At 45.0% G+C, this 19,172-nt stretch overlaps 1 protein-coding gene across 4 annotated transcripts in view; it reads left to right on the top strand.

The window, feature by feature from the left end:
• Nucleotides 1-7,050: 7,050 nt before the first annotated feature.
• Nucleotides 7,051-19,172, top strand: part of LOC147717771 (N-acetyllactosaminide alpha-1,3-galactosyltransferase-like) — a 151,326-nt gene continuing 139,204 nt past the window's right edge. The window contains exon 1 of one of the 4 annotated variants that reach the window (XM_086924562.1): nt 7,051-7,993. The gene's annotated coding sequence lies outside the window, so the exon portion shown is untranslated. The remainder of the gene's footprint in view (nt 7,994-19,172) is intronic. The other 3 variants (XM_086924563.1, XM_086924561.1, XM_086924560.1) reach the window with 3 other exon arrangements.

Consider the following 19,172-nt stretch of genomic DNA (forward strand, 5'->3'; position numbering starts at 1 on the left):
TTCATCAGCACTTGCAAATCCAAGAATACATTTGACATTTAGTATAGTACGTATATGAGGCATTTAATAATATAAATTATTAGCTGAATAACTCTTATGGGAACATTGTGTGTGAAAACACACAAAAAAGGGGACAGTGGGCCAAAAAGGGCAACCAGTCAGGCACCAATCCAATATAATCACCGATTTAGATTATTCACATACAGAAGTAAATTCTTGTTTGCAAAATCTCCAAAAGTGTACCCTGTCCAAGAGCACTCCCCTGTTACCAGGGGCAACCAAATGAAAAACAAAATTAGAGGTGCACCACTTCGCAGCAATATTCAAAAAAGTCCTTTGAATAATAATTCTCTAAGAATCCACCAATTCGTTGTACACTGGTCAAGTTTTTTCTTTTCCTTTATTAGTTCTTTCTTTAAAAGACAGACAGCCAACGCGTTTCGTCCTAAAAAACAGGACTTCTTCAGGGCTGTAGATTAAAAACATATAAAAAACTACTTTAACAATACAATTCAATACAATACAAACTTTAGTTTAAATGTATACAACATTTGAAACGACATGAAAGTACACAGAATCACAAACAACCTTCAACAGGAGTCACATATCTGACTTTACAGGAGAAGGAGAAAACAAGTTCTATGACTACAGTAAGCCTAGACATTTTGTTAGACATACAACAATTTTTTATAGAATTTACGCAGCTTTAAAGAACCACAAAGACACATAAACATCATATATAAAAATGGATGCAATAATTCATTAGAAAACAGAAACACAGAAAAAAGGTCACTAATGCTTTTTCATAGTATGTGTGAACAGCACCAAGAGGATAGGCATCCAACCACTGAACAGACCAAATCTAGGTATCACTTTTAAAACTATCAATACGTAGTCTATTGTCATGGGGTAATCCCTAACATCCCGTAATCTATCGCAATGGTCCTATACAACAAAAGAGACTTCCAAAGTCAATTCTGTGCATGATGAAACATGAGAGTTTAAACCACATACAATATATAACCCTCACCTTACCCAAATCAAAGAACTATAACAGCTATAATAACGAAAGTCAGAAAAATAATGATGATAGTACCTACCAATGTAGGAATTATGTTGAGAGTTTGGGGTGATAACCCTGGCCCAAATGTTATGTTGCGACAGGGGTGGTGTTTTGACCCTTGTGTTCCGCTAAACATTTTATCAAAAGAAACTGGAAAAATGGAAAAAAGAAGAAAGGGAGTGTCAATCAAATTTCTGGAAGCATAAATAATAATATCACAGGCCCTAAGTCCTGCCTATTTGCACAGTTATTGTGTATAGCTTTTATATGGACATTCCTCATCTATTTGAGAAGGTATATAATCCAATCAAAGCGAAAGATGATGAAAGGTTGGCTATTCTTCCATTTTCTTAATATAACTTCGTAACTTTATAGCCAGAAGCCGAGCCTGTGTGGTATGATAGCCGCAGCCATGTAATGCCACAATACAATTGTTACTCCCTAGGCCATATCGGAAGTATATCCAATGCCCCTGTAAAGGAAAGAAAACCATACAAAGGAAATAACACTAAGGTGCATCCTTCAAATAAAGGATTCATTTTAAGCACATATTCTATTATCCATCCCCACTAATCGTCCAAAAATGTATACAGGTACTGTATAACCTTCTAGTACACATGCTTATTTTTGGCTGGGCAAAAGACACAATGGTATCTCCAGCCTCAATATTTAAGCAGCCAGGCTAGAAGCGCAAACAATGCTCAATTGCAATACGTTTGGCAGGAAAACGATTGATAGCGTGAAAATTACCTTATTCAATATTACCAAGGATGAAAATCGAATTATCTTCTGTGCACTTGCATTGCATATTCCACCTGCTCTCAACAAAAAACTAATAAAGGAAAAGAAAAAACTTGACTAGTGTACAACAAATTGGTGGATTCTTAGAGAATCATTATCCAAAGGACTTTTCTGAATATTGCTGCGAAGTGTTGCATCTCTAATTTTGTTTTTCATTTGGGATCATGGTGTGTGTTTATATTAGACCGAGGGCAGTCACAAGAAAAGAGATATGCAGTTCACGAGGGTGGTTGGGAAGGGAGGGGAAAAATGTCAGCCCAGCCCAGACCAGGCAGGTCGCTCCCTCTGCCACCGCGCAGAGCCCCTGTGTGCCGCTGCTGCTGCTCCGTGTTGTCTGCTGCCTCCCTGCAGACTGGTCTGTTGCATGTTTGACTGCGTGTTGAGTGCTTCCCTGTCGACTGTTTTTTCCATTTTTTTGCCTCCTGTTCTACTGTTCTACTGTGCCCTTGTTTTATTTTGTGCCCACTGTCCCTGTCTCTCCCCCCTCTTGCCTTCTGTGCCATTTTTTCCCGCCGCTCGGGTCCCACGCAGCTCCGCCCCCTCGCTACTCATTTGCCGCCCCGCTCCCGCCTTCCAGCTGCTCCTCCCTCCCTCTCCCCCTCATATGGAGGCCGAAGGCGCGCCAAAGGCAAGCCCGTCTGCGCCCATCCGCGCCTTAACCGCGCCCAGCGCCAGGACCCCTGGCCCTCGACGATACCAGCCCACCCGTCTGAGCTACGACACCGCCACCCTCCACGCACTCAACACCGGCCGGACACCCGCCTGCCACCGAGCCACCCCAAAACGCACCCACGGACCCTTCATCTGCCAAGCCTGCAAATTTACCTGCCTCCGGACCAGCACCGCACCCGCAAGACCAGGCACCAGCAACAACCACCTCAAGTGTATCCTGCTCAACACCCGCTCCATCCACAGGCACGCCGTCGAACTCTGGAACCTCCTTGACACAACAGCGCCAGACATCGCCTTCCTCACAGAAACCTGGATGAACGCCTCCTTAGCCCCCGACATCGCCATAGCCATCCCGGAGGGCTACAAGATCACCCGGAGGGACCACATCAACCAAACCGGAGGAGGCATCGCCATCGTCCACAGAAACACCATCCGCATCACGACCAACTCCGACGACACCCTCACTGCCGCCGAGCACCTTCACTTCCAGATACACACCGACCCCAAGACCACCCTCAGAGGAACTCTCATCTACAGACCCCCGGGATCACGAACACAATTCAGCGAAGCCATCGCAGACTTCATTAGCCCGCTTACCCTCACCTCCTCAGACTGCATCCTCCTAGGGGACCTCAACTTCCACCTGGAGAACAACAATGACAACAACACCACCACCCTGCTGGACAACCTCGCTAACCTCGGACTCAAGCAACTGGTGAACACCCCTACCCACTACGCTGGCCACACGCTCGACCCCGTCTTCTCCTCCAGCAACCACATCTCCTTCAGCCACTCCACCGAACTACACTGGACCGATCACAGCTGCGTCCACTTCAACTTCAGGAAAACCTCAACCCACCACCACCCACAACAGGCTCCCCAAAGATGCTGGAGCAAGATCACCACCGACCAGCTCACCACTTCCCTGAGCCAAAACCCTCCCACCAACACTAAGGACTCTAACGAAGCAGCCCGCAACCTCACAAAGTGGCTCACCAACTGCGCCAATGCCCTTGCACCACTGAAGAATCCTCCCAGCGAACCGGGCAGCAAGAAAGCCTTGTGGTTCACCAATGACCTCAAAGACTCCAAGAAATCCTGCCGTACCCTCGAGAAAGCCTGGCACCACGACCAGTCAACAGAAAACATGACAGCCACAAGAACGCCATCCGCAAACACCACCAGCTGATCTGCACCACCAAAAGGACAGCATTCAGAGAACGACTAGACAACAACACCCACAACAGCAAGGAACTCTTCAGCATCGTTAAAGAGCTCTCCAACCCCAGCGCCAGCAACAACGACATCACGCCTCGCAAGACCTCTGCGACGCACTTGCCTCGTTCTTCCACCACAAGATCGCCGACATACACAACAGCTTCGGCGCCCAGACCACGCACCCAACCACAGAACCAACGCCCCCCCACCACCACCCTCTGCGCCTGGACCCCCGTCAGCACTGAAGACACCACCAGTGTGATGAACACCATCCACTCCGGCTCTCCAGCAGACCCCTGTCCTCATCACATCTTTAACAAAGCCGACTCCATCATCGCACCCCAACTCCGGAACATCATTAACAACTCCTTCACATCTGCCACCTTTCCGGAGAACTGGAAGCATGCGGAGATCCGCGCTCTCCTGAAGAAACCCACGGCGGACCCCACGGACCTCAAGAACTTCCACCCCATCCCGCTCCTCCCCTTCCCTGCTAACGTCATCGAGAAGACCGTCAACAAACAGCTAACCGCCTTCCTCGAGACAAACGGCTCCCTTGACCCATCGCAGTCCGGATTCCGAGCAAACCACAGCACCGAGACCGCCCTCATCGCAGCCACCGACAACATCAGGTCCCTGCTCAACAAGGGGGAAACTGCTGCCCTCATCCTCCTCGACCTATCAGCCGCATTCAACACAATCTGCCACCGCACCCTAACAAACCGCCTCGACCACGCCGGGATCCAAGGAAAGGCACTGGAATGGATCACCTCCTTCCTCTCCAACAGAAGTCAGAGAGTCCGCCTCCCTCCCTTCCGCTCAGCGGCCACCAAGATCATCTGTGGCGTACCTCAAGGCTCCTCACTCAGCCCCACCCTCTCCAACGTCTACATGATCCCCCTCGCAGCCATCGCACGCCAACACAACCTAAACATCATCTCCTCCGCTGACGACACCCAGCTGATCCTCTCCCTCACCAACGACCCCGCCACCGCCAGAGCCAACCTCCAGGAAGGAATGAAAGACGTCGCGGACAGGGGCGTAACACAGGCCCCTGCAGCCCACGCGGTGTGGGGGGCCCCTAGCTCCAAGGGGCCCCCTCGGCACTAAACTCTGGCCGGGAGAGCTCCTGATTGAGCCGGGAGGGGGCCCCTCTAAGTACTGTGCAGGGAGGCCCCCTCACTTTTCGTTACGCCAGTGGTCGCGAATGGATGAAGCTCAGCCGTCTGAAACTGAACTCAGACAAGACGGAAGTCCTCATCCTCGGACCATCCCCCTCCGCCTGGGACGATTCCTGGTGGCCCCCCGCACTGGGCACAGCCCCAAGCCCACAGACCACGCACGCAACCTGGGTTTCATCCTGGACTCCTCCCTCACGATAACCAAGCAAGTCAACGCCGTCTTGTCATCATGATTCAACACCCTGCGCATGCTCCGAAAGATCTTCCGGAGGATCCCCACTGAAACCAGAAAGACGGTCACCCAGGCCCTCGTCACCAGCCGACTAGACTACGGGAACGCCCTCTATGCTGGAACCACAGCCAAACTACAGAAAAGACTCCAGCGCATACAGAACGCTTCTGCACGACTTATCCTGGACATCCCCCGACACAGCCACATCTCTGCTTACCTGAGAGACCTGCACTGGCTCCCCGTCAGCAAAAGGATCACGTTCAGGCTCCTCACCCATGCTCACAAGGCGCTCCACGACATGGGCCCCAAATACCTCAACAACCGCCTCACGTTCTACACACCCACCCGACAGCTCTGATCCACCAGCCTCGCCCTCGCCACCGTCCCACGGATTCGTAGAACCACCACCGGAGGAAGATCTTTCTCCTACCTGGCGGCCAGGACATGGAACTCCCTCCCCACCCACCTACGACTGACCCAGGACCATCTCTCCTTCAGGAAGCAACTCAAGACCTAGCTCTTCGAGCAGTAACAGCAGCCCCCCCACCCACCCGCGCCTTGAGACTCTTGCGAGTGAGTAGCGCGCTCTATAAATGTGCTTGATTTGATTGATTTGATTTGATAACTTATTCTTTCCGATATCACATCTACAGCGTGTTTACTCTGCCCAACACTCCTTTTCAACCACATATAATAGAATGTTGAAAGGCTGAGCCACCAACAGCAATATCACCATTGACTGTGTGTCAGCATTTCTCATCCAGTGGCAGTAAGAGAGAGAGAATATGGTACTCAATAAAGTTATGCAAAGTATTTATCTTGGAAAACAAATCCAGTGTCCAGGTTTGACAGAAACACCCACTAGTGCCGAGAATTGCTCGCTTTTTGCGGCTGCACATTAAATAAATGTGAGCAAACTGGGGCCTTTCTCTTAAGAAAGTTAGCTTGGGGCATCATAAATAGCAATAAAGTGGATAGCTCTGGTGGTTAATGCACTTGCTAGAAAGATCTGGGTACATTCTTTTGAAAGGTTCAACTCACCATAAAATTGCATAGAGGATCATTGTGTCTGCTGGAAAGCACAGCAGGCTTCATGCAAATGCCAGATTTGTTTTTATGTAGATAGCTCAGGTGACTGCTGTTTTTGTTGCACAGATCCTTACCTGAAGGTCAAAAGTTAACATCCGTGTCATATACCTTAGTGAGTTATGACCCTGCAGCAGGCTTATATTTAGTGTTATGTTTCTTCCTTAATATGTTCTTATTTTAAGGTTTCCAAAAAGGGTTACATTGGGTAGTAATAAACACCTATTAGTAAGTGCTACAAAAATGGTTATTAGTGTGGTAACTAATGACAATATTAGGAACTGCAACTACCACAATGCAATGGGCTATGTATTGTTCATACTTTTCCGGGAGTGATCAGGCGGACGAGGCTTGGGGTGCCCCTGAGCACCCCAGATCTGAACAGATGGAGAAAAGAAGAGAATTACCAGATCTACAATGTAGGAAGGCCCACAGATATACCAGCAATGGCGGACCAGCTCATGTTGACACTTCCTTACTTGCGAGTAGGGCTTTGAGTGGGATGAAAAACTGGAGGCTCTCAGAGGGGCGTGGCCGATGCAATGAAGGGCGTGGCTTAAAAACACATAAGCTAAAAATCTGTGCTTGGCAGAGTGTGCCGCCCCACTGGTATTTTGCTGATTCTGTCAGTGCACCCAGAAATATAATACAAATATAATACAACAAGTAACATTACACCTACAATAAACCATTGCCAATGGTTGTTAGCTGCATGGCTTCGTTGTGTATCATATTGAAAATGTTTCAGTTGTGAAATGATGAGACAGTGAAACGAGTCTCTTTGACATTACATCAAAGGCAGTAAAGAATGTTCCCGCTGCAGAAGGAAGATTTTTTTTGTTCACCCTGAGAATGGGCGTCTCATACCTGTTACATCTTGCCACCGTGACGCACACGCCCAGGAATGCGAGCAGCAGAGCCAGCCGGTGGGCGCTTCTTTCTTTTAACTTAATGCAACTCCTACAAACTGCAATTTTCACAACTGGCCGGGAGCACGCGCGGTGCATGGTAGTTTCAGAGCAGCTAGACTCACGCGCCTGTGATCTACGCCTCTTCTGGAAAATCTGTAGAGATCGATTTTGCTTCGTCAGTTAGAATTGGGGAACGCAAATGCAATGGTGAAATTCTTGTGGATTTTCTAGGTACAAAAACACAACTAAATGCACAAAACATTAACCGCAGAAGAACCGGAAGAAACCGTGATGTCCCCCAGCAGCCTTCCCTGCGCTTCGCTCGGCGTCTCTCCCCCTCTTTAACGCTGCCCCGTGGACGTAAAATAAAATTCACGCAATGCTACTGTGATCCCGGGAGGGAAAAATGAAGAAACACTCACAAAGGTAAATATATGCAAATAATGACGGGGGTGAGGGTGGGGGTCAGAGAGACTGGAAAGAGAAGGCTGGAGCGACAGGGAGAGGGAACAGCAAGAAAGGTCCGACCGAAAGACAAAAAAACACATGATATTTAACAAAAAAACACATGATGTTTAACAATAAAACACATGATGTTTAACAATAAAACACCTGATGTTTAACAATAAGTACAGAACAGGGGCTACGTCTGTCAGGCCAGACTCAAAACTAACAAGCAAATCGTGTTTTGCTGTGATTGTGAATACATAATTAAGGGTGGAGTCTCATCATAGCTCTGCTGAACAGCAACATTTGAGGAAGAGGCGTCGCTGGCACAGGTCGAGAACGGACGGTGCGTGGAGGGAGCATGCCGTGAGTCTCTAGTGAGGTAAGTCACGCTGTGCGCTCGTGAGGGTAGCTCCTACACACGCTGCACCGGCAGACAGCGCACGCTGGAGCACAACTAAACAGCAATGCGCTGCGACTCGGATAGCGCCTTGGACACTCCCGTTTTAAAAATTCCCTCTTTACAATTGCAATGGCTTGGGAATTTAAGGTAGCAGCAGGGGCGGCTCTAGGATCATGGTGGCCCTTGGCAGGGAGCGTAGGTAGGGGGCCCCGGAAGAGAGAGTCCGGGCAGGGCAGAGCGTGGAGGCCAGTGAAGAGGGGCGGATCAGTAGTTTGGAAGTGGAACAGAGCCAGAGGCCGCTAAATCCCTGCCTTGGGCCGCCACGCAAATCTGTATCCATCCTCAGAGGATTATTATATTAAGGATATATAAATTGGCGTGGTGGCCCCTGGGTTTGGTGGCCCTGTGCAGGTGCACAGCTTGCACATGCCAAGGCCGCCCCTGGTAGCAGCGATAAAAATGTTTCACTAAAAGGTGTTTTATGATATCAGATAAAATGCGTTAACGAATTGGACGGCTTCATTCCTTTCTCAAACAAGCACTAGCAAAGCCAATCGGTCTGACTAGGGTGACCAACTGGCATGGGTGCAAATTCAGGACAGTGAGTGCAAAAATTCAAGCCAGAGGGTCAAAATGCAGGACAATAAAAGTAGTTCAGCATACAGAATGATAATGGGTCTATTAGCAGTCTGTGCCAGGTCAGGGATGGGCTGCTGCAGGCCACAGATCACAGCAGGCGCGAGAGATGGCCCCTGCAGTGAGCGTTACAGGCTGCTTGCAGCGGGCAGCTCACGCCAATGTCTGAAATTGCAGACAAAAGACGTCCATGGAAGAAACCCCTACGGACAACGGACAAGAGGCCCAAATTACGGGCAGTCCGTGAAATTTACGGACAGTTGGTCACCCTAGGTCTGACACAGGCTGTTTATTTTTATTTATTTAATTAATGCAATTTTATATAGCACAGACTTTATCCAAAGGTGTCAGAGAGCTTCGCAATAGAAACAAGTACGTTACACGAGGAAATTTACATACTTACACGTTACAGATACAAATGAGATAGATGAAAAAGTAAAATAAAACAATAGGTGGCAGTCACACAAAACTCAAAAACACATTAGGATCGTAAAGGCATAGATTACATATTTACAACATTTTTAAGTGCTTGTGTTTTTCAAGGTTTTAGTAAAGCTTTACTGTTGGGGAGCTGCGAAGCCCTCGCCAATTTACAATACATACATTGTTTAAAAACGAACATTTTCATTTTGATTTCCAAGAGCACACATTGCCTTACTAGACCCTGGCACTGGAAGGAACTACTTTGTGTGTGATTGCGCTTCTTTTGAAAGAGCAGAATGTGCCACTCACACTGAAATTACCCAGGCCCAAGAGGGCTGTCTCGTGCTGTATATTGGGGGGATGGGAGAGAATGTAAATAATACAACAGAGAACTGCATGAAAGTCCCAAAAGTTTTACTGAAAAATCAAATGATAAAGTGGAGCGATATACATTAGGAAAGTAGTAAGATTTTAAATTGCATTAAAAAACCGTAGAAATTCACTCCAAAAACAAACTTTCTACGTAACTGATGCACGTATAACTTGCAGTGCTCTAGATTTCATCAGAGATGTAATATTTGAGGCTATAGGAAGTGCGTCAAACATAAAGGTGCAATTTATCCTCATGTCAGTTACGTATAACTGTTGAATTTCAGGTTTAAAAAAAATCTAATAATGGATTTCTTATTATTAGAAGACCTACATATAACTCCACTTCATCCTATGTTTATTTCAAAGAATTTCTATGATTTTTTAAAATGTTATTTAAAATCTTATTACCTTACGTATAACTCTACCTTAACCTTTCTTTTATAAATTCATTTCCATTTATTTTAATGTGCAGCCAACCTCCCGCCAAGCCCTGCGACCAATGCCCCACGGGCGGTTAATGCTCCACGGCATTTGGCCTTGTGCATTATGACCTAGCCTCAGGACAAAGTCAGCCGCCACTTTTTTTTTCATTTTCAAGCAGCCAATCACATTGTTTGTTCCAGCAGGACTAGCCAATCGGTATTCTTTTGTTTGTCCCGCAGCCCTAGGTATTGTTAACATTTCAACATTTTTACACCTTTAATTTCTCCAAAACAGCTAAAGAGATTTCCACCAAATCCCAAGAAGAACATTTTCTGCCAAATTTGGTGTACATTTTTTTGGTGAACATTTCATGATGATTCATAAAATTGAGCCACCGTTATTAACCAAACAAAAAAAGCTCTTCCTATGGAAACTCTGAGTCATATGAAATTACAATTTCCACTGTGTTGTTTAATTATATGTATATCAGGTGTGCAACACCCATTGGACTCACAGGGCTTCAGTCCCCCCACCCGTCGTGTGTGGCCCGGCACACACACAGCCGCACCCGACCAATTCACAGGTCTTTAAAAGACCATTTGCATGTTAACCCCTTCACTGCGGCGGCTATTCCGCCGCAGTGCTAAGGGGGCGGGGCGGCCGCGCGGCGGCCGCATGCTGGTGACGGAACCGCTCCGTCACCAGCGTCGGTGGCGCTGTGCTTATGACGGAGCGGTTCCGTCATGGCCCGCCCGCTCAATAGAACGCTCAGCGCAGGCGCGGAATTCGCGCCGCGCATGAGCAGCGAGCGGGCCATGACGGAACCGCTCCGTCATCAGCACAGCGCACCCGCAGCTGATGACGGAGCCGTTCCGTCATCAGCATGCAAAGGGTTAATGAGGTTTCGTTGTTGTTTCACCCCTTCTAAGAGCCCCTGCAGCTCCACTCTGCCTATTGCTTAAAGTTTCAGTCCCCCCAAAAATTTTTCTTAGCCCCCCCGAAATTTGGCTCTAGTTGCGCCTCTGATGTGTGTATATATATATATATATATATATATATATATATATATATACATATATATATATATATATATATATATATATATATATACAACACTCCTGGTTTACTCTCCTTTTCTTGAAATAACCAGAGTCGGGGACCCAATGCAGTTAAACGGTGCTTCAGGTTTATTTGGCAAGAAAAACCCAAGGCGTTTCGAGATCAGCCGATCTCTTGCTCACGGGTGGAGCTTACGTGTACAAATAGATCCAAATTATAGTACCCGAAAGGCAACAAAATACATTTAGCCCAAGTGGGCTCAAGGTACATCAGTTTTCAACTTGCTCTCTATGTTAACACAGTGTCTCTGGTGTCAAACTATCGCCCATGTGGGCTAATATCCAAAGGCAACAATGTTCATTTAGTCCCAGTATACTTCTGACTCGTGAATATTATAGCACACTCCCAATAGTCACATGATGTCATTGATTTCAAGTTATCGCCCATGTGGGCTAGTGTCACATATTTCAAACAATGCCCTGCGGGTAACTCCCAATAATTTCGCCCCAGTGGGCTTGATCAAAGTTTCCATCCAGTTCCTGAAAAAAAGAGGAGGACATCGCTACTTTAGCAAATGTACCTTGAGCCCACTTGGGCTAAATGTATTTTGTTGCCTTTCGGGTACTATAATTTGTATCTATTTCGTTCTTTCATGACAGCATGACTAAAATGCCAAGGAAAGTTTAAAATGAATTTAAAACTGTTAATTATCAAGGACATTGTAGCAACGAAAATAACTTTTTTATGTCTATAGATCACGTGTGAGTGTGTAAACACGGTAATGTTCACTTTAAAAGAATGATGGTACACGTAAGCACCACCCGTGAGCAAGAGATCGGCTGATCTCGAAACGCGTTGGGTTTTTCTTGCCTAATAAACCTGAAGCACCGTTTAACTGCATTGGGGCCCCGACTCTGGTTATTTCAAGAAAAGGAGAGTAAACCAGGAGTGTTGTTTATATTAGGGGCTGGCGAACCCCGTTGGGAGCCTGCCGTTCCAAGAGGCTGAAGCACGCCATCGCAGTGTGTGTTTATATATATATATATATATATATATATATATATATATATATATATATATATATATATATATATCTCGAAAACAAGAAGCAAGACTGCCGCCCCGGATCCCCAGGAAAGCAGGCAACTCCACGAATCCAGTATTCAGGCAAGAGTTTTATTAAGCAACGCTTAACAGAGAAAGAAAACTGACGCGTTTCGGGCGGGATGCCCTTGATCACAGTCAATTAAAACCCCTCACACCTGAACTTTTTAAACTGCGTGTGCAAACCATGTGACACCTATAGACATGGACAACATACTATCACTACATATATTCTGGCAATTGTTCGGGAAAAGAGGGAAATGAAGACACATGAAATTAATGTGACTTAAAATTGCCTGACACACAGTAAAAATTTGATTTCCGAATAAATTCATTTTAAGTAAAATAATGACATAGATTCTAACCGCATAAATGCCTAATGTCACAAATTTCTCAAAGTTTTCAAGGACAAAAGTAGTACAGATTCTATCATTTATATATATCAACAGTAAAGAAATAGATTGAATAAAGTAAATATCATAATTATGTCACGAACTAACCCACATTTTAAATTAAATATGTTGACACTATTGATTACTCAAAATCTGTACAGGAATATACATATACACCTATAAAGATTATTGTCACTCATATATGTACAAATAATTGTCGTCAGTTTACTCTATATACAAACGACCATATTTCATATGTACATCTGTGTTGGGGAAACTATGTTCAGTGGACGATATTTTGATACTCAATAAATACTGTACAAATATATACAAAACTACCTGAAAATCAAATAATTCATACCCTGTTTATAAGTAGATGGGGACATCGTTAGAAAAAGATGGCAACCCCACCTAACTGTGCTGGCTAAGAGGACATCAAACTACTGATGGCAGCCTCTATTTTCCCAAACAGTTTTCCTACGTCTGATAGTGTAATTATCCCAACAAAATTACTGGGATTGTGTCCCCAACATCTAGTGAGTAACAACATATAAAGATAAATAAACAAAATCATGAATTATTGTTTGACTTTGAATATGGTAGTTTTACATGCATCATATTTCACCATACAGTGATGGTAAATTTGATTCAAAGTTCAAACGTGAAATATATACAAGGGGCGAGGTGAAGGAAAGTAAGACAACTTACTAAAAAACAGAAAAAGGGGTGTTAATTAACTTTAGTGAATTAATTATAGTGGTCTGCATGGGGAGGCGGACTTCATTAATAAATCTTTGGGCAAAAAGATACACAACGCCTCCTGATACCAGATGTTATGTTGAGGCTTGTGTATATAAGGTATAGTGACTTTATAGGAAATGATATAGGTCCTCAGTGGTGTTCAACCCATTTGGGACCTTAGTGTCTAACTCTAATATCATTCTGGATTCCAGTTGGCGGAGTAGTTTGTCTCTGTCTCCTCCTCTACGAGGACGAGGCACAGAGGTAAGGACAAAGTAGCTGAGACTTTCCAAATTATTATTGTGGACACTCTTGAAATGTCTCGCCACTGGGTAGGCATTATCATTATTTACAATTGCCCGGAGATGCTGTAAAATCCTGGCGTGCACCGCAAGCCGAGTACTTCCAACGTACCGCAGGCCGCAAGTACACGTCAGGACATACACAGCAAACTCCGTTCTGCAATCATATTTGCCTTTGATTTTGACAGGCGTGGGACTGAAGGGAGTCATGTAAGTACTGGTGTTTACACCAAACTTGCATGCCCGGCAACTAGAGCATTTAAAAAAGCCCTGATGTTGCGGGAACCAATTTTTCGGTTTGAGGATTTCGGGAAACGCATTGGTAACATGATTTCGGAGGGTTGGTCCTCTCCTGAAAGTGATTTTAGGGTTGTCAGGGAGGTCAAATGCTATCACATTGTCAGTTTGTAGTATCGGCCAGCTCTTAGTAAGGATTGATCTAATTTTCCTATTCTGGCAACTGTACGGTGTGATGAATCTTAATTCAGATTCTGCAGAATTCGTTTCGGTGGTTGGTTTATCACTGTTCTGCTGAAGAAGGCATTCCCTAGATTTACTATTGACCTTTTGAACTGCCCTCTTTAAGGTGTCTGCATGATACCCTCTCCTCCTGAATCTGCTGAGTGCTTCATTAGTGCATCTCTCTAGTTCATCCTCACTGCTGCAAATTCTTTTTAGACGGAGCAGTTCTCCATAGGGGATGTTTTCTATAGTGTGCTGCGGATGAGAACTGCTGGCGTGCAGAGTTGCGTTGCCTGCAGTGATCTTTCTATGAAGGGTGGTTGCAATTTTGCCCAGTTTGTGATATACCCTTACATCTAAAAAATCAACTGATTGTTCACTGATATGGTGAGTGAATTTTAGATTATAATCATTGTCATTAAGTTGATCAATGAACGCAAGTGCACTGGAAACATCTCCCCTCCAAATTAAAAACACGTCATCTATGAATCTTACCCACATCTGGACATGTTCTTTAAAAATCTCTTGTAAAGTTCCCATGAGGACCTGCCTCTCCCAAAACCCCACGTGAAGACACGCGTAGCTCGGGGAGAAGCAGGCCCCCATCGCCACCCCTCTCTGCTGAAGATATATTTCTTTGCCAAACATGAAGAAATTATTGTTGAGGCTCCATGCTGTTAATGCAACGAGCATTTTGCTATGGTTATAACAATCAACCGGCCTGGTCCCCAAAAAGAACTCCATGGCCTTCAAACCTTTCTGATGTTCTATGCTCGTATATAGAGCCTCAATGTCTAGCGTAATTAGCAGAGAGTTATCTGTCCAGGTGGTGTTATGGATTCTGTTCAAAAAATGTCCCGTATCTTTGATATATGTCGGCAGTTTCACCACCAAAGGTTGCAGGAAATAGTCAATATACTGAGCAAGGTGTTCACCCATACTGTCTATAGCTGAGATGATTGGCCTTCCCGGTACGGGTGTTACTTCCTTGTGAACTTTTGGTATTAAATAAAAACGAGCCATGCAGGGTAATTCGACATGCAGGAATTTGAATTCTTGAATAGAGATTAAACCCTCCCTTTTGTATTGAAGGAGAAGTTTTCTCAATTTATCCCTTGCTTTGTCGTACATTTTGACATCTGCTTTTGTGTAGCATGACGGATCCGAAAGCTGTTTGATTGCTTCAGCAATATACTGTTCCTGTGGCCATATAACAATATTGCCGCCCTTGTCGGAACTGCACACTATGTTGCGATGGTCGTTTTTTAGTTTAGATACAAAGTCCCAGTATTGTTTTTCCTTGTCATGTTTAATCCTGCCACGATGTTTCACCTGGTGGTGTAATTTCTTCAAATCTGATATTACCACATCATGAAATGAATCTATTGCATCCTTAGGCATGATGGGCATAAATGTGGATGACGGTTTGAATGGGCTCGATCCTGCTCCTATCTGTGGGATTTCAGCAGATCTTAGTTCTTCCTGAGTCGACATATTATCATCCATGTCATTTGTATCTTGGTCCAACTGGCACAGAGTGAGTAATCCTCTTACGTCACTTGCTTGGAGATTAGAAGTGGTTGACATCGCTGAGTCTGGTTCCATTGTGCTTGAATTCTGCTTGATTTTAAAGAATTTAGACAGCTTGAGCTTTCGAATATAGCGGAATATATCTATTCTCGTGGTTGAGTAATTGAAGTCCGTCAAGGGACAGTATGTTAACCCAAGACTGAGTAATTGCTGTTCCGCTATCGTTAATGTTTGGGATGAGAGATTGATTATTGTTTTTTCGTTTGATTTTTCTTCTTGTTCCAGAATTTTTTCTTTTTGTTGTTGTTTCTTGCATCTATTTTTTCGGCGTCGCTCTTTCCTGCGTCGATTGATTCTGGCCCTTTTTTCTGCTGTTTTTGTTGCTGATTGCGTGGACGCAAGGTTTGCAGTCGGGCGTTGACTAAAAAATCAATTTCTTCGCCCACATCAAGAACCAATACAGGCTCATCCCCATCTTCACCAGTTATCGAATTCTCGCTGTCAAAACTGCTCAAATTAGAGTTGGAATCACTTGTGCTAGGCACATGCTCTCTTTGTTGCTCTCTTGTACCTAGTTGGCTTGAGGATGCTCCACCGTCAGTTTGCCGTAATGCCTTGTTTTGATTGATTTTCAAGCGTTTGGCATCCTCAAACTTGCGTGCAAACGTGTAGATTTTTCCATGCTCGTAATCATCTTTATCACGTGCAAATTTCCACGCTTTACGGGTTTTGATTTTTTCCTCATGTCCATTTACTCTCTCCTGAATATCCTTTCTTAATGAGGTGATTAAATCATTTGGTTCAAACTTGAGTAATTCCTCATTAATGGTTGCCAACTCTTTAAGCAGAATATCACGGTCTATCTCAGCATATTCTATTAGTATAAGAATTAAATTTTTTGAAGCCTCCAAGTAGCTTTTCCCCCATTTTTTTAGCATTTCTGGGTGGGGTTTCTCATAATTAGGTGCCAATAATATGCGTAAGCCTCGTGGAACACGTTCCTCTGCTATATACATAGTCAATGATTTGTGTTCCCACCATTTGGTGACTTCATTCTTCATCACTTTTTCCAGGCGTTTCATTAATGCCTTTATTTTCATTTCATCCGATGGGGGTTGTAATTGTGCAGCCCCCGTTATGCCAGGTATATTAGAAGCTCCTCTTTGAGGAATTTTCGGCAAGTTGGTGAATAAAATTAGCGAAGCCGCCTCCCGCCCCTTAACTGTGTCATCCGACATCTCGAGTTCAGTCTCTGTTGCTTAAGCGTAAATGCTTTCGTTTATGTAGTGCCGCGAGGACGATACAATTACACCGCCCTCCGTACAATGCCTTTTTCCTCCTCACCGCCACGAATGTTCACTCACCGCCTCACGGGGAACCCTCCACAGTGTTTTATTCCAACAGCCGCTAGCTTGCTTACTTGCTTGTGGTGCTAGTGATGCTAGTGCTAGTGATGTCATTTGAGATGTCATCAGTGATGTCACTAACCATGTCATGAATGATGTAATATGTGACATCATCAGCAGTGGATTGCGGGTGCGCGATATATAGTTAGCGCATCTAACTATATATGGAATTTCAATGGTTTTATGCGAGTAAAATAAGGTTTTGTAAATGCAAATCCCTAACTATATATGGCCTAAAACCAATGGTTTTTTCATTGAATTTTCAAGGTTTTGTAAATGCAAATTCCTAACTATATATAGACTATAACCTATGGTTTTTTCAGTGAATTTCAATGGTTTTTTAATAGAAAATATGAAAAGCTTTAAAATGTCAAGTACGTGATAGATAAAAACATTTTCGTATTTATGCACGCTGATGTGCTTTGAACGCTGCACCCCCCTTCCCCTCTCTTTTCTCTTAGGAATACTCTCTCTTTGTAGATAGTGAAGGGTAGTTAACGCAGGCCTTTACCCCGTTGTAATCCGTCGTGCCTGCTTCTCTCTCCATTTGATTGATTGTTATCCAAACATTTACTGTTTTAGAATTGGTTCTCTTTAGTTCATTCTCTATTTACAAACAAGCACAGAGTCGCAATACTCTGTTTAGTCTTTGCAGATAGTGAAAAATCGTTTAAAAAAACAAATGGAATCGAGCAAAATCAGTAGGCCACTAATTGGATCTCTTTTTGACCTCGCTAAAATAGAAATATTAGGAACAACCCTTCATGAGAAATACGAAAATAGTGAGATGAACTGAGCTCCACACCATGAGGGCTGCAAGACAGCTCGGCTCCGTCACCCATCCCGCCCAAAATAACGACAAACCCTATGCAAATATTAAAAATATAGACAACACACCAGCAAAGAAACAGGGTAAAACATTTTATTAAATAACTATTTACATAACGTTGGTTTATAAGATGATGTCAGTAGTGGACCGATGTGTGAATAGGTCGGAAGTAGCACAAGGCGCCAAGATCCGGATGGAAAGTCCTGGATGTTGGGTGCCATAGTTCAGAGTTCTGAGTTTGAGCCTTTTTCAATGCCTGTGCTTTGTTGTTTCCCCTCCATCAAAAACAAAAAAAAATATAAAACTGTGCAAAAATACAAAAAAATCAAAAAATGTTTACAAAAGCAGTGCTTGTAAGACTGTCTGAAGCTTATTTCCACCTACTGCAGCTTCACTATTCTCAAAGTAAGTGAGGGTCGTTTGTGGACCTGACTGCATTTGAAAACAATGTTATATGGTACCTCCCTAAACCGCTTGACGGAGGCCCCCGAGGGGCGGTGTGATGGCACGGACTCGGAGAAGACGCTTGGCTCCGACCCCCTCCCCAAGTCTTATAGCACTGGTGTAGCCTGAGATCGCCCCCGACATAGGCGGCCGGCTCCCGGGGTCCGGCGGAACTTTTTGCCTTTTGATGACTCTTCTATTCTGGACTTTGTCCCACAATCCGTTTGACCTGAAGACACGCTGTAGTGGGGCGCCCCTTTACCGTTTTAGTTGCCATTCCGCCCGCTTTTGCTACACTGTGCCTCTTCCGCCATTCAGCTGTTTACCGCCCGCTCTTGCGACTACAGCGTCTCGCTCACCATGTAGTTAAGTTGCTCCCGCTCTTGCGGTGCAGCGATAGGCGGCTGCCACAGGACTCTCAAAATGGCGGCCGGCTCTTCGGTTTTAGGCCTGGTCCACTAAAATGGCCCTGGGACACCTTGGAACTCGGACGCTTCCCTGATAGGGCTTGGGTCCCATTCTCGAAAGCGTCCCCTCAGCCTTGAATTTCTACAAAAGTCTTGGGGGCCCCCGACTCCCGCAGGCTTCTGGTGGGGAGTGGCTGCCATGTCTGCTCGTGAAATGGCCACGATGAGCTACGAGATGGTAGTGCTCTCATGCTGACGCCAGCTTTAGTCTGAAACATCCAGAAACACTGTAGTCTACCAATTCGATCAGTTCCGGTAGCGCCCCAACATGACCCGGAAGAGAAGAACTTGCCCTCCCCTCTTTGACTGATGGTTCTTGTTGTCTGTCCCCTCTGTTGTCATTTAACAGAACTTTTTGGACTGCTGAAAGGGGTTGTGTTCCGAACGCTGGTTGGTGGAGACATTTTGACTATATTCTTGACCTACGTTGTCGCGTAATGCGTTATATGACACGCCGCGTTAGCGCACCCGGAAGTGATCCGGGGCGCGGCGCGCAGCGCGTAACGTAAGCATAACAGGTCATGTGACTTGTTAATAAAACTTTTTATTGGTTCATTTTACTTTTGTT

The sequence above is a fragment of the Lissotriton vulgaris genome, chromosome 5, assembly GCF_964263255.1.
Source record: "Lissotriton vulgaris chromosome 5, aLisVul1.2, whole genome shotgun sequence".
Classification (NCBI taxonomy): Eukaryota; Metazoa; Chordata; class Amphibia; order Caudata; family Salamandridae; genus Lissotriton; species Lissotriton vulgaris.